The sequence below is a fragment of the Bidens hawaiensis genome, unplaced genomic scaffold (genome assembly GCF_021521415.1).
Source record: "Bidens hawaiensis isolate Kalapana, Puna unplaced genomic scaffold, B.hawaiensis_p1.1 tig00043047_1, whole genome shotgun sequence".
Lineage (NCBI taxonomy): Eukaryota > Viridiplantae > Streptophyta > Magnoliopsida > Asterales > Asteraceae > Bidens > Bidens hawaiensis.
This window is the reverse complement of record NW_027497650.1, coordinates 37,537-54,276: the sequence shown is the minus strand read 5'-3', so window position 1 is coordinate 54,276 and position 16,740 is coordinate 37,537.

Genomic DNA, 16,740 nt, shown 5'->3' with positions numbered 1-16,740 from the left:
AAAAGTTCTGATAAAGTTTAGAAGTTCTAAGAAGTTTTGGGTGTTAAAAAAAGTTTAGAAGTTCTGATAAAGTTTAGAAGTTCTAAGAAGTTTTGGGTGTTCAGAAATTCTAAAACTAACATAAAAAATTAAACACCTGTAACATGAAATTGAACACTGAAATCACTTCATATAATCTCGTAATCATCAAATAATCATCCATCGACCTTCAATTTGATCATCGATTGGATCATATGAACAAAAATATGGAACGTCTTCAACTGGGTTTCTGCAAATGGCGTATTTCAATTCAAATTCAATTAAAGTGTATATCTGCAAATGGCGCTGATGACGATGGTTGAATCGATGCAACGGTTAATTTGGATGGAAACGATTTTAAAATAATTTACAAATTTGCCACTACGTGTTTTTTGAAATCTAGGGCTGTGGGTGTCGCGTACGTAATGTACGATAATCAATTTTCGTATTCTATCATTTATCCATATATATATATATATATATATATAGGGTGAGGTTAAAATAAGAACTGGAGTGTGTCTAAGAAGTGTAAGAAGTAATCTGGTGCATTACATATGTTGATCTGATGGTGGATATGGAAAGTGTGTTTATTGCGCGGTGTGTTTTATTTTAGTTGCGGTGTGTTTATTGTGCAGTATGTTTTATTTAATCTAATGGTGAAAACACACTTTCTACACTTCTTAGGAAAATCTACTTCTTATTATAACCTTGCTATATATATATATATATATATATATATATAGGGAAAGTATAAGAAGAAAACCTCCTCCAGTAGTGAAAACCCTGGAAACTCAAATGAGTGGTTAATATGAGGCCACATATGCAATTTACTTATTTTAATTCAATAATCAAAAGAGGGCATATTGGTTTTTACCCATTGCTTATCTCTCTCTCTCCTCCTGCACTTTTTTGACTATTAAATCAGATTTCCAAACACATTTTTTCTCTTTATCTTCAACATCCGTATTTTCTCTCTCTCTCTCTCTCTCTATATATATATATATATATATATACACACACACACACACACACATAGGGTGGGGTTAAAATAAGAAGTGGAGTTTGTTTAACAAGTGTAAGAAGTAATCTGGTGCGTTAGATATGTTGATCTGATGGTGGATATTGTTAGTGTGTTTTTTGTTCGGTGTGTTTTATTTTTTTAAGGGTAAAAACCACTTCTTACACTTCATAGGATAGTTTTACTTGTTATTTTAACCTTGCTCTATACATACATACATATATATATACATACATATATATATATATATATATATATATATATATATATGTATATATTACCAAACAACAATGGAGATTGTTTTGGGAAATCTGAAGAAACAATGGAGATTGGTTATTTTGAATCTTATTCTTTAATCTATGAGTTTTTAGCCCCTCACGTACAATTTTATTTTCCATATCTGATCTTGTTTCATTTGTTTTTTCAGATCTGATCTTGTTTCATCCGATTTGGGTTGGTCCGGTGACAGTGGACGATGGCACCGTGATGGTGTTATGTTGGTGACCATGGGTGGACTAACTTGAAGGCTAGGGGGTATATACCCCCACTCAATTTTTCCAAATTAGTGTATATTTGTTTCAAAAAATGTCTCTTTAATAGGTTTTTATAAATTTTTTTCCAGCCATTCTTCCTGGCCCAACTAAAATTCACTTTAACATCTTTTTGTAGTTTTAAAACTAAATCTAAATAAAGTTTTACATATAAGAAAGAATGTAAAAATTGTTAAATAACTAACCTACATGGAAAACTTAATAATAAGTTTTGTTATGAAGAATAAATATTAATATCGTATATTTACATATATACAATAAAGCGGATTTAATTCACTTTTAGAGAAGATCCTTTGTATTATGGAAAACGTATTAAAATCTTAGATTTTAATATTACTTGATTTTTTAACAATATTGTTGTCGACATGAAAATTCAAGAGTTTGGTTATCGCTTTAAAAAGATTAACACAAAGTTACGTCAGGGCAACTTTGAACCTGTATGGTTCATTTTTTCCATGTTAGTTGTGTGCAAAGAGATAAAATATTTGTTAACTTTGAACTCGTATAGTTCATTCCTTTAGCGTAACGGAAATTTAAGTTAAAAGTTGAGATGTTTTTTGGTAGTAAAGATCGTAAAAACAAATTGCATAATTGAACAAAGAACAAATTTTCCATATGCACTTTTTTTTTCTTTCAACGATTATTCCCCCCCCCCCCCCCCCCGTACTGAATAAACTTTCTGGATCCGCCACTGTTGGTGATGATAGGTGGTGTGGCCGTTTTCTCGAAATCGCTGCTCCGTTGGCTGACCTTTTTCTCGCAACCTACCGGTGGTTCCAACCATCGGTTGATGCTTAGATCTGTCATATTAGGTTTGTGTTTATTTTTTGTGAACTTGGGTCTAAATGTTTTTGCAAATTAATATTTAATTTATAAAAAAAAGGGTGGCCGGAACACACCAACGGTTTGAACCTTTACTTTTTTGTTAGAAGTTTTTGTTTGAATTTTTATTCAAGGATATTCTATTTGTACACGGTTAACATATGTTTTTTGAACATATGTTTTTAAACAAGTAACATATGTTTTATATTACTTCAAGATCGGAAACCCGATAAGAGATCGGCTGTACCGTAAAAACTTCGAGTTCAAATCATCAAGTTTTCAAAGTCTAGGGACCAAAAATGACAAATTATAAACCTTAGGGTTAATATTGAAAATTCTGATTTCCTGACCCATCGCGATACGCGATGGATTAGAAGGGAAACCCATCGCGTATCGCGATGGGTTGTTTGACAGCGAGGCACGTGGCATGCCATGTGGCCGCACGTGGCACACCGTTCGCCACGTGTCCCGCCACGTGCCTGCACGTGGCACATCAGCCGCCACGTGGCAGACCTATATGGTGACTGGTTGTGGGTACGTCGCAATACGCGATGGGTTAACTTAAGGCCATCATGTATTGCGATGCCTCCTATGATTTTTCCTATGAATAGCAAGCTCGGGTTCTTCACAATTCACACCAAATTTCACTCATATCTCTCTCTCTAGCATCTCTCTAAGCCCAAGAAACATACCCTCGATCCACCTCGAAAAGCGTGTTCATAATACTCTATCTCCATTCCCGATTCCTCGATATTTGTGCCACTTACCACCATTATTCCAATTAAGAAGGAGTTGCCATCACGATGTCCCGACGACCCACCTCATAAAACGTGCCGGCTTGAGAAGAAGTGTTGGTGCCTCGTTGTGCATGCCAAAGTGAAGTGTTGACCAAGAAGGAATTGAAAAGGGTGAAAGACGTCGAAGTGCTGCTCGATCGTCTTGGGTTATTATATGCCGACAAAGGTAGGCCACGCCAGCTCCCCCGAATAGTCCGATTTTTCCTCCATGGCGATAATCTACTACTTATAATGGCGAATTAAATAATAATAAAATATTATAAAGGCTTAAAATCCTAAGTCAAAGTTATACTCAATACCTCGATGAAATAAAAGAAATATATAACAAAGAAAAGAAAAGAAAAGAAGAGATATGTATATATATATATATATATTGTAAGGCCTCGTTACCGGTGCCTCACATTTGGACGTTGGATTTACTCATAAATACAGTTCTAAATATCAGAGTTAATAAAAACATTCGCGGAATATTAAAAACATTCAAACCATTTCATAACATAACCATATTTCTTGTTTTAACGATCATTCCAATTCAATTAACATAAAAATTGTCTTTAAAATAACATAACATTTCCTTGAGATGCCAGCTTCTTCAATTTCATGCCATGTGCTTCCTCCTATGCAAGTTGCCTCAACCTACTCACTTGCGTGCATACTAAAAGTCAGCTACGCTGAGTGAGCTCTAGTTAATCATACAAAAGTCAGCTTCTTCAATTTCCAGGTCAGTTTGGAAAAATTTTATTTTCATTAACTGTCTTAACACATTTTCCATTAGAATTTTAAATTATTTTCTAATTCGCTAACTCATTTGCCCTAACGAATTAAGCCTGATTCGTTAACTGGTTCGTTATCTTTCATAGTCTAGTTTGTTAGCTGATTCGTTATTCAGGTTCGTTATCTCAACATGGTCTGGTTCATTACTTGGTTCTTAACGAATTGGGCTCATAACGAACTGGTCCTTAAAACGAATTAAACCCTATAACGAATGACCCCTATGTAACGAATTGAACCTTCTACTTCGTTATCTCCTTTAACGAACGACTATAACGAATTGGGGCTAATTCGTTATCTTTTCCTTAAGGAATCTGGATACGAACTAAGGCTAGTTCATTAGGTTTCTTGTAACGAATCATCTGACGAATTACCTCTAATTCGTTAACTTCCCCGCTAACGAATGACCTCTAATTCGTTAACTTCCCGTTAACGAATTAGGGTTAGGTCAAAGAATGTCAGAACATTCTCTGACATCCTTCACCTCGTATAACCTTTTCTAGCGCCGCCTTTCCGGCGCCGCCGCCGGAAAACCTCGGATTCGCCGGAAAAACGAGTTTTAACTCGTTTTTCACCGTTTTTCGTCCCGTTCGATCCTGAGCTGAGCTAGGGTGACCCCTAAGCTTATCATAGGTTCGGTTTATACCCGATTCCACCCGGATCTCGTGACTTAAATGGTTTAACGGTGTCGGCTCGTCGTTTCGTGATTATATCTAACGGATTTAAGCTCATACAATATCATACTATCATAACCTTGGATCGGGATCGGTTTTCCTTGGTGATTTCGGCTAGAGAGAGAGAGACTAGAGAGAGAGCTTAAGTGTGTGTTTTGGGAGGTGTATGGAATGTGTGTAAAATGAATTAAATGGGTGATTAATGGTTTATATAATTATGGATAATGGGCTTAAGCCCATGGTCCTTTCCTCTTTCTTTCATAGCCCAAGTCCATAACCCATATCCATTTAACCCAACACTAGGCCGACTCATACTAACTCGTATTTCCATTTATTAATCGAAACTAGAAAAACAGGATGTTACAAGTCTTCCCTCCTTAAAGAGGTTTCGTCCCCGAAACCTAACTATTACATAAACAAATTTGGATAAAATTTGCGCATCTCTTATTCAACTTCCCTTGCGATGCTTCCATATCACTTTCACTAGTAGGATAACTTTATGACGAAGCTTCTTTTCCTTGTGGTCAACTCTCTCGATTGGTTGCTCAATGTAGTTCAACTGTTCATCAACCTCCATGTCCATTAATGGCACGTGCGACGTGTCATCAGCCAGACATTTTCTCAGATTAGAAACATGGAAGGTTGAGTGAATTCCAACTCTTCTTGCAAATCTAACTTGTAAGCCACTTCACCTACTCAATCTAAAATCTTGAATGGCCCAATGTACCTAGGACTGAGCTTTCCCCTCTTCCTAAAATGAATAATTCCTTTCCAAGGCGAGACCTTAAGCATCACAATGTCACCAACGTTAAACTCAATAGGTCGTCGCCGCTTATCAGCATACGACTTCTGTCTGTCTTGAGAAGCTTTCATTTTCGCTTTGATCTGATCGAAATTTGAGGAGGTTTCTTGCACTACCTCTAGGCTTCCTATCTCCTTCTGACCAATCTCTCCCCAGCATACTGTAGTTCTTCAACGTCTTCCGTACAACATCTCGAACGGTGGCACGCCAATACTTGAATGGTAGCTGTTGTTATAAGAGAACTCTGCCGATGCAGATGATCGTCCCAACTTCCTCCAAAGTCTAAAACACAAGCACGTAGCATATCCTCAAGGGTTTGGATCATCCATTCAGACTGTCCATCTGTTTGAGGATGATACGTCGTACTGATGTTCAATCTTGTTCCCATAGCTTCATGTAACTTCTTCCAAAACCTCAAAGTAAAACGAGTATCTCTATCAGACACGATCGATAACGGTACTCCATGCTTGGATACATCCTCCTTAGTGAACAGGCTTGCCAGCGTTTCTGACAAGATAGCCTCTCGTATAGGCAGAGAGTTCTTGCTGACCGAAAATTCTTTCTTTCTTCACTAGCCCTTCATCTACCAGCAACTCTGATTGCACTTTGACGATTTCTTCAAATAGACTTGAGTTCATAATCAACTGGTATGACTTCACTGTTGCAATGACTTCCTCATTCTTATAGATTAGCGCATCGGCGACCACATTAGCTTTACTAGGATAGTACTTAATGTCACAGTCGTAATCCTTTATCAATTCTAACCATCTTCTCTGCCTAATGTTCAGCTCTTTCTGTTCGAAGAAGTACTTTAAGCTTTTATGATCTGTGTAAATGGTACACTTAGTACCATACAGATAATGCCTCCATATCTTAAGAGCGTGCACTACTGCCGCTAGTTCTAAATCATGTGTCAGATAAGTACTCTCATGGACTTTCAACTATCTAGACGCGTAAGCTATCACCTTTCCTCGTTGCAACAACATGCAACCTAACCCACGATGCGAAGCATCAGTACAAACAACCAAATCCTCGTCACCATCGTGTAAGGCAAGGATTGGAGCTTGTGTGAGTCTCTAATTTAATTCCTGAAAAGCCTCTTCTGAAACTTACCCCAACTGAATACTATCGACTTTCGGGTCATACCGGTTAACGGTGCGGCTATCTTGGAGAAACATTCGATGAATCTCCTATAGTAGCCAGCTAACCCTAAGAAGCTTCGTATATCAGTCGGGTCCTGTTGAGTCTTCCAATTCGTTATCGCTTCAATCTTAACTGGGTCCACGGTAATCCCTTCAGGATTGATCAAGTGACCTAGGAATTGCACTTCTCGCAACCAGAATGCGCATTTCGAAAACTTAGCATACAACTTCTCTTTCTTCAGAGTCCCCAATACTTCCCTTAGATGCTCGGCATGATCAGACTCGCTTTTTGAATAAATCAATATGTCATCGATGAAGACGATAACTGACTTATCCAACATTGGCCGACACACCCTATTCATCATGTCCATAAATGTTGCGGGAGCATTCGTTAGACCGAATGACATTACGAGGAACTCGTAGTGTCCATACCGCGTCTGAAACACTGTTTTAGGGATGTCTGCCTCTTTCACTTTCAGCTGATGATAGCCTGATCTAAGATCTATTCGCGAGAACCAACTTGAACCTTGCAGTTGGTCAAACAGATCATCAATCCTGGGTAAAGGATATCTATTCTTCACTATAAGCTTGTTCAACTCACGATAGTCTATTCACATCCTCATACTTCCATCATTCTTCTTCACGAACAACACTGGCACGTCCCAAGGAGAAACACTTGGTCGAATAAAACCCTTGTCGAGGAGTTCTTGCAGTTGGGACATCAATTCTTTCATCTCGAACGGTGCTAGACGGTAAGGCGCTTTTGCAACGGGCTGGGCTCCTTGTATTAAGTCTATCTGGAATTCTATCTCACGCTCCGGTGGCAACCCGAAGATCCTCAGGGAATACTTCTAGGTAATCGCACAAGATAGGAACATCTTTCATTTCTTTCGTCTCGGCCGTAGCGTTGACAACATACGCCAGGTAGGCATCGTACCCTCGCCTTAATAACCCTTCGGCTTTTATCATCGAAATGACGTTAAACCCTGAACTTTCCTTATTGCCATAAACCGTCACGGCACTACCATCCGAGGATTTTAGCTTTATTATCCTACTCTTACATACTATCTGAGCTTCGTATTCAGACAACCAATCCATTCCCAAAACTACATCGAACCCTCCTAAGGTCATAACATACAAAGTAACAGAGAACTCATGTCCCTCTAATTCTATCTTACAAATCTTAACCATTTTCATTATTGTTAAGTCAAGATTTGACATAAAACTGATCAGATGGAAGATTGGAATCTTCTCAACCTCCTCAGAATTCGCTAAGTATGGATCCAGGTACACCTCAGACCTTCGAGCATACTTTTACTTAGCCGGGCACGATATTTTGTCTATCGGGCAAGGTTATCTTCACTAAGTCTTCTTTAGTGAATGTCCGAGCAGGGTTTGCTAATTAGTACGTTACCGGGTATGGTTCACTAATATATGCAAGTCCGGGAAAGGATCACTTTATCAAGCAGGTTTGTTCTTCATAGCCAAGTAAAGTTCACTTTCGAGTAAGCTTTAGGCTAACCAAGCTCAAGAAACCAAGTATTTGGAGATCGGGCAAGGTATTCATTAATAAAGATGGTCCGGGTATGCCCAGTGTTTAATGAAGTATCACAAGTATCATCGGCCAGGATTCAACTCTAGCAAGGTAAAGTGCCTCTGAGCACACTTTCCTAATAAGCTTATTCCAGGCAAGGAGTTAATAGGACCATTGAAGAACAAGGTTGCTCGTAAGGATTTATCAGGCAAAGTCTGATAAAGCCAAGAAGATTGAAGTCTACCCGGTGAGTATTTTACTTGGTAAAATACTCTTCAAGTAAAGTCTACCCGAAAATTGATCCCGAGCACACTTCTATGTTACCAAGTTATGAAGGATGGCCGAGCATACTCGGAAAGACAAGATTGATGCAAAGCCTACCCGGAAGACTTGTTTTACACTTAGAATATTTCTTAATATGTAATTTGAATATGTATTATCGGATAGGGTTTCTAGAAGGAATGACAGCTGTCCACGGGTGTCAAGCCTATAAATAGAATAATTTAGGGCACACCTGGACACACACAAGACAAGGAAACACAACAAGGTAGACAGTCACATTTATTAAGAAATAATTTTATGTGTGACGGATGAAAACCTTCCTTATCAAGAAACCCTAAAACGATTATCCACCTTGTATGATTCATTTATATAAATGGAAATCTTTTGAATAAATCTTGTTTGTGTTGATTACCTTTGAGTACGTTTTAAGCAACCATATGTTTGTTATTGATTCCGCCTTTAACAAACGGTGAATTTTCTAAATATAGCAACCCGTCATTAACTCCCTTGTCAACACATCTATTTGTGTGAGTTATGACATGATTTGAGTAAGATCCAGCTGAAATCGGGGACCTGAGAAGTGGTATCAGAGCTTGTTGCTGCTATTTTGGAAAGATTCTTGTTACTGATTGAAGATTTGAAGAAAGATGATGTAAGCAGACCACTGTTCCATTGATTCGTGACGTCAGCAGCTCTGTTCTTCATTTTTCTTCCAGATCTACAATATACCGGTGTTTTCTCTTCCTTATTTCAATTAAAGCTTTAATCTTTATATCTAAATCTTGCCCTAATCATATCAGACACATCAGATCTGAACAACCTGTTTTAAGATCTGATTATTTTTAAAACTTTGATTTTTACTAAGAAACTGATTTTTTTATGTCTTTGAAAATGTCTGGATATGAGGAACAAGAGGTGTCTACTAACAAGATATCAAGATTGTAAGGACAGGAAAACTTTATCAAGTGGAAAGTGCTTTTTGAAGCAACAGTGTGCTACAATGATGTTGATATGTGGAACTCCATCAAGAATGGTCCACAAGCTGCAACTGAAGAAGGTGCAAATACAGATGGAACTGCAGCTCTAAGAGAAAGAATAAGAAAGGTGGATGACAGAGCCTTGGCTATGATTAAGCTAGGACTGTCTTTGGAGATTTTAACCAAGGTGGCACATCACACAACTGCCAAGCAAATGTATGATGTCATCATTGAGATATATGAAGGGAATACTGAACTGAAGAACATAAAGAAGCAAAGATTGAAGCAACAGTTGGAAAGGTTCAAGTATAAGGAAGGAGAAAGGTTAAAATCAATACTAGAACGCTTTCTAGGTATTGTGAATGAGTTAAGGACAACTGATTATGTCATGTCTGACTTTGATTTAAACACAAAGTTACTCAACTCAATGCCAAAAGAATGGTATACTGCTTGCAAGTTCATCCTTCAGAAGCATAATTTCAATGACTTGAAATTAGATGATGTGATATGCTTCCTTCAGGCTGCAGAACTGGAGATGATAGAGAATGAAATGATTAAAAAAGAAAGACCCTGCTTCAATGTTTCAAATGCATTGATTGCACTCATGGGAAATTTGACTACCAAGAATCAACAACAAATTCCCATTATTGAAGAACCAGTTAAGCACAATGTTGATACTCCAAAGTCTTTTATTGGTGGTAGCACAAGTAATCAAGGAAATCAGCAGAGATTCAATGTGAAACTGATTGATGACACTGATACTGCCTCAATGGCAAGTGGGAATGTACCTCACTCTAGTGGTGGAAATGGTCAAAGCAATGAAACACAGACATTGCTGTCTATGTTTACTGATTCATATAATGCATTTGTTGCAAAGAATCTAATTCACACAAGTGTGGTACAAGATGATTTAGAGCAAATTGATGCAGATGATTTAGAAGACATGGATTTGAAGTGGCAAGCTGCCATGTTAGCTTTGAGAAGTAAGAGGTTGTATAATAGAACTGGTAGATCTCTGGTTTTTGGTCCTAATGAGAGGATTGGATTTGACAAGTCAAAGGCAATCTGCTACAATTGCCAACAGCCAGGACATTTTGCAAGAGAATGCAACTTGCCAAGAAATTATCAGATGAATCAATTCCAAAATCAACAACCAAGAGGTCAGCAGCAATACCAGTAGAATCAGCAAAGAAACAACCAAAACTTTAACAACAACTTCAATCCCAACAACAATTACAATCCCAACTTCAACAACTTTCAGTCTCAAATGAATAATCTTAATCAAGGGGTGCCTCAGAATCAAGGTTTTCAAATGAATAATAATCAGAACCTTCAAGCAGTTCAAAATGTTCCAAACAACACTGTTCCAGCCAACCAAAATCAACCAAGAAACCAAGGAAATATGGCAGTGACTACACAACATGAAGGTAACTTTGATTGGAGCAATCATGAAGAAGACATTGTAGATGATATCAAGAGAGCAAATGTGGCATTCATGGCTATAATTGAGAAAGAAACTCCATCTTCATCTCAGGTACAATCTGTTCCTATTGTTGATTTAAATGAACTTATCAATGAATTGAAAACAAAAGTAGGCAAGCTTGAAAGTGAGTGTTTTAGGAAACAAAGTATCATCAATACATATAAGACAAGTGAATTGATAAGTGAGGAAAGAATGAAAAGTTTGGAAGAGGACTATATAAACAGCTACAGAGCTCAGAAAAGGTTCACAACTGAAATAGATGGGTTGAAGAAAATGGTTATAGAAGAAAAAGTACAGAACACAAAACTACAAGCTGATAATGAATTTTTGAAGAACTTGATCTCCACTGGAAACATCTGTGGAATTTTAAATCAAGTTAAGGAAGAAGACAAGTACAAAGCAGTACCACCACCATTCAACAACAACTTTATGCCAAAAGTTGATAAAGAGAAAAGAAATGCATATCTACAACAATTCATTGATGGTTTTCAAGACAAAGAAGAACTTGTAGATTTGTATAAGAATGTTGAGGTGAGTGAAGAAGGAGAGTTTGTTGTGAAGAAAGAATTGAAAGAAGAAAAGTCAATTGGAGTTCAAGTCTCTGAAGATGACCTTGAGTCAATTGATTTGGATAAAGATGACTTGAGTGATTTGAGTGATCAAATTACTGAAGAGGAAATCAAAGCTGCTGAAAGAGGAAGAAAATACAAGAAACCAGAGTCTGTTGATCACTTCTAAAGTATCCAACAGTCCCACCAAGAATGAAGAAACAAAATGATAAGATGAAAAGAGAAAAGGTATCTTTTGACATTGTGAAAAGAAGAAGATAAGCTACAATGCAGTCAGGCCACCAAGCAAGGCTGTGTTGGAAAGGATAAAGCAAAAAAAAAGGAGAGAATAACTGAAGAAGTTGAATCAGAAAACTTTATCCCAGTTTATCCAGTCTTCTCTAGTCAAGAAGTACTGGATGTTGGAGAAGTAGAAACTATGGAAGAATATGAAAAGAGACAGTCAAGGGTTAGAAAAAGCAGTGGTGAAGAACCTATGATTATGGAAAAGGTTAGCTTTGTCAAAAGCAAACTTGACCGACAGGATATCAAGATTGAGGAGTTTGTGCCTTTTTCAATTGATTTTGATGGTTTAAAGAATCAGAAGACTTTAGGAGTCAAGACACCTAAGCCAAGTGAAAGGTTCAAGAAACCAAAAGAATATGAAAAATTTAAAGGCAAGGTATGGTGCAAGAAGTGTGATGAATATGGTCATCACACAGACTCATGCAATGAGAGATTGAGATTTCAACCATTTCATGTCCCAGATGGAACAAAGTTCGGTCAAGACTTTGTCCTGTACAAACAGGAGTATGATGTATATCTAGGAAAAGGAAAGGTGTGTGGAAATGAAACCATGAACAGAGAAGAAAAGAAATCTGAAAAGGAGACAGGCATTGAGAAGAAAGCTGAAGTAAAAACAAAGAAGCAAGTGACAGAATCAGCAAGGAGAAGTAAATCTCCTAAGAAGCATGAGAAATTGACCAAAAAGAACTATCAGCCATTGAGAATCAAACAAGATACTCAATAAGTCAAATCTGAAGAATCTCAAGAATCATCAAGCAGTGAGAAGACAAGAAGAAAAGGTGCATATCCTAGAAAGAAACCAACAGAACTCACTGGTGATGAGAAGTTTTTGCTAAAACATGTATATGAACCACATGGTTTCCTTTGGAAACCCAAGACTGAAACTAAAGTTGAGATAGTTGCTGATGTGAGAGACTACTCTGAAAAGAAAGATTATGTGATCAAAGAGTATAACACTGACTCAGCTGAATTACAGACCTCAACTTTACTTGTTAAAACCCCAAGAGAGTGTGGTTATAAAACTGATAATTCAGACAACTTAGAAGTCACTCATGAAGATTCAGAACCAACAACACTCACTTCCCAAGCTGTCAAAGACACTGAAATTGATGAGCTGCAAGCTGTAGAAGCTTACACTTCATCACTCAACTAATCAAACTCTTTCTTTTATGCAGGAACAGTCCACTCCTCTAAATGAAATATGGTATATGGATAGTGGATGTTCTAGGCACATGACTTGTGACAAAAGATCACTTGTTAATTATGAAGAAAAGTATGGATGACCTGTAGCATTTGGGAGTGATGAAAATGGTGAAAAGATTGTGAGGAAAGGAATCTTAACAAATGGAAAGGTTTCTTTTGATAATGAGTTTCATGTTGAAGGTCTTCAGTATAATCTACTGAGTATATCACAAATGTGCGATAAGGGATACAAAGTCAGTTTTGATGATTCCCACTGTTTCATCTTAAAACCTGAGTTTGTCATTCCACCTGAAATGATTATGATGATGGCACCAAGAAATGGAAACTTGTATGAACTGAATATGAAAGAAGCTGTTTCAAGAGGGGGTGCATGTTTTGTTTCCAAAGCCACTGAAAATGAGTCCAAATTGTGGCATAGGAAACTGTGTCATGTGAACTTAAACAACATGAATAGACTTGTCAAAGGTGAACATGTCATAGGATTACCTACAAGAGAGTTAAAATTGGAAGATCATTGTAATTCATGTCAAAAGGGAAAACAACACAAATCTACTCATAAGCCTAAGCTCATCAATTCAATTGATCAAATACTTGAATTACTTCACATGGATCTTTTTGGTTCTATGAGTGTGCCAAGTATAGGAAAGAAAAGATACTGTCTTGTGATCATTGATGACTATTCAAAATATACTTGGGTTTATTTCCTAAGTACCAAAGATGAGACTACAGAGTTGATTAAGGGTTGTGTTACAATGATTGAGAACAAGTTGAATAAGAAGGTTAAAATGATGAGAAGTGACAATGGTACTGAGTTCAAGAATGGAGTTATGCAAGAATTTTGTACGGAAAAGGGAATACTTCAACAATTCTCAGCTCCTAGAACTCCTGAACAAAATGGTGTTGCAGAAAGAAGAAATAGAACTTTAATTGAGGCTGCAAGAACCATGTTAGCAGATGCTAATTTGCTTGTTACCTTTTGGGCTGAAGCAATAAACACTGCTTGCTATGTTCAGAACAGGGTGCTTGTAAACAAAAGGCATAACAAGACTCCATATGAAATATTCCACAACAGAAAGCCTTATATCAAGTTTTTCAAGCCCTTTGGATGTAAATGTTTTCTTTTGAACACTAGAGATTATTTGAACAAGTTTCAAACAAAGTCTCTATATTGTTTCTTTGTTGGATATTCTACACACTCAAAAGCTTACAGAGTATATGTGAAAGACCATTTGAGTGTCATAGAATCACCTGACATCATTTTTAATGAGAATCAATTCAATACAGTTGACGGTGCAGCATGGCTGTTTGATCATGAAAAGTTAATAAGGTCTTTCAAGATTTATCCTGAAGACTTTGATGATTCATTCTACAAGACCAGTGTAATTGAAGAGAAAAAGAAGAAACCACTGGACTTAGAAAAATTGTGGAAAAAGGTTGCTAGAAAAGAAGAGGAATATACCTTTGTGAAGAGTTCCTCAAATGATATTGTTGAACAAGCTCAAGAAGATAATCAAGATGTTCAGAATGATCAAGTTCAGAATGAGGAAGACTCAAGCAACCAAGCAAGTGAAGAAGAAGCTGCATCTACTGCAAGATTTCAGCATTTATTTGAAAGCTTAAATATTGGAAACAATGGTGCATCTACTTCAGGACAACATGATGATGAAGCACCAGAATTTCATGATGCAGAGACTGATTTGATCATTGAAGAACCAGAACTCAATAAGTCAAATCTTGACACAACTGTGTCTATAGATATGATTGTTCAAACTCCTTATGTGGAAAAGAATCATCCTTCTGAAAACATCATTAGAGATTTGCATAAAAGAGTTACTAGAAGTCACTCAGAATTTGCAAACATCTGTCTTTACTCCTATTTTCTATCCCAAATAGAACCTAAGAATATTGCTCAATCACTGAAAGACAATAGTTGGGTGGAGGCTATGCAGGAAGAATTGTCACAGTATAGAGATCTACATGTGTGGGATCTTATTGATAAGCCATTTGACAGATATGCAATAGGAACCAAATGGGTTTTTAGGAATAAAAGGGATGAGAGGGGTTTGGTGATTAATAACAAAGCTAGACTTGTAGCTCTGGGATGTCTTCAAGAGGAAGGAATAGACTTTGAGGAAGTCTTTGCTCCTGTAGCAAGACCTGAAGCTATCAGGATCTTTCTTGCGTATGCTGCCTCAAAGAACATTAAGGTGTTCCAGCTTGATGTTAAGTCTGCATTCCTAAATGGAAAGATAGATGAAGAGGTGTATGTAGCTCAACCTTCAGGTTTTAAGGATCCTTTGTATCCAAACAGGGTGTATAAGCTAAACAAAGCCCTTTATGGATTGCATCAGGCTCCTAGAGCATGGTATGATGAGCTGTCAAATCATCTTATTGAAAATGGTTTCAAAAGAGGAGCCATTGACAAGACACTCTTCTACAAAGGAAAGGGATCAGACTTGCTTCTGTTACAAGTGTATGTTGATGATATCATCTTTGGTTCTACAAATGAACAAATGTGTATGGAGTTTGAAGGGGTAATGAAGTCTAAATACAACATGAGTTCAACGGGAGAAATGAACTTCTTTCTAGGATTACAAGTTCAACAAAAGGCTGAAGGGATCTTCATTCATCAAAATAAGTATGTGCAGGACATCTTGAAGAAGTTCAACTGTCGTGAGTACAAAACTGCCTCAACTCCAATGGATACCAAGGAAAAGATGATTGCAGATGAAAAGGGGGAGCCTGTAGATGAACATGAATACAGAGGAAAAATTGGATCTCTGATGTATCTGACTGCTACAAGACCAGATATCATGTTTGCTGTATGTGTGTGTGCAAGATTCCAGTAAAGTCCAAGAGTCTCCCACATGAATGCTATTAAAAGAATATTCAGATATTTGAAGGGAAGACCAGATTTGGGAATTTGGTATCCAAAGAATCAATCATTTGATCTGATTGCCTACACAGACAGTGATTATGATGGCTGCAATATGAGCAGAAGTCAACATCAGAAGGATGTCAATTCTTGGGAGAAAGGCTAGTGTCATGGCAATGCAAGAAGCAAACAACTGTCTCAATCTCAACTGCAGAAGCTGAATATGTTGCTGCATCTGCTTGTTGTGCACAAGTTCTATGGATTCAGAACCAGATGCTGGACTATGGTTTGAATTTTCTGAACACCTGGACACACACAAGACAAGGAAACACAACAAGGTAGACAGTCACATTTATTAAGAAATAATTTTATGTGTGACGGATGAAAACCTTCCTTATCAAGAAACCCTAAAACGATTATCCACCTTGTATGATTCATTTATATAAATGGAAATCTTTAGAATAAATCTTGTTTGTGTTGATTACCTTTGAGTACGTTTTAAGCAACCATATGTTTGTTATTGATTCCGCCTTTAACAAACGGTGAATTTTCTAAATATAGCAACCCGTCATTAACTCCCTTGTCAACACATCTATTTGTGTGAGTTATGACATGATTTGAGTAAGATCCAGCTGAAATCGGGGACCTGATAATTATTTTCACCAAGGTATCACTAGCGGTTTCTACTATGAAGGTTTCGGACACTCGGCGGCATTTCATTTTAGCTAGTTTACTAAATGGCGTAGCTACAAAACTTCTATTGGCACCCGAATCAAATAATACCGAAGCAGAAATATCGTTTACTAAGAACGTACCAGTCACAACATCAGGAATCTGTCTAGCTTGCTCCTGGGTCAGCATGTAGGCTCTAGTCCTCGGCCTTGCTTGATCAACATCTTTCCTCCCACTACCTCCAGCCTTACCATCAGTGCACTCC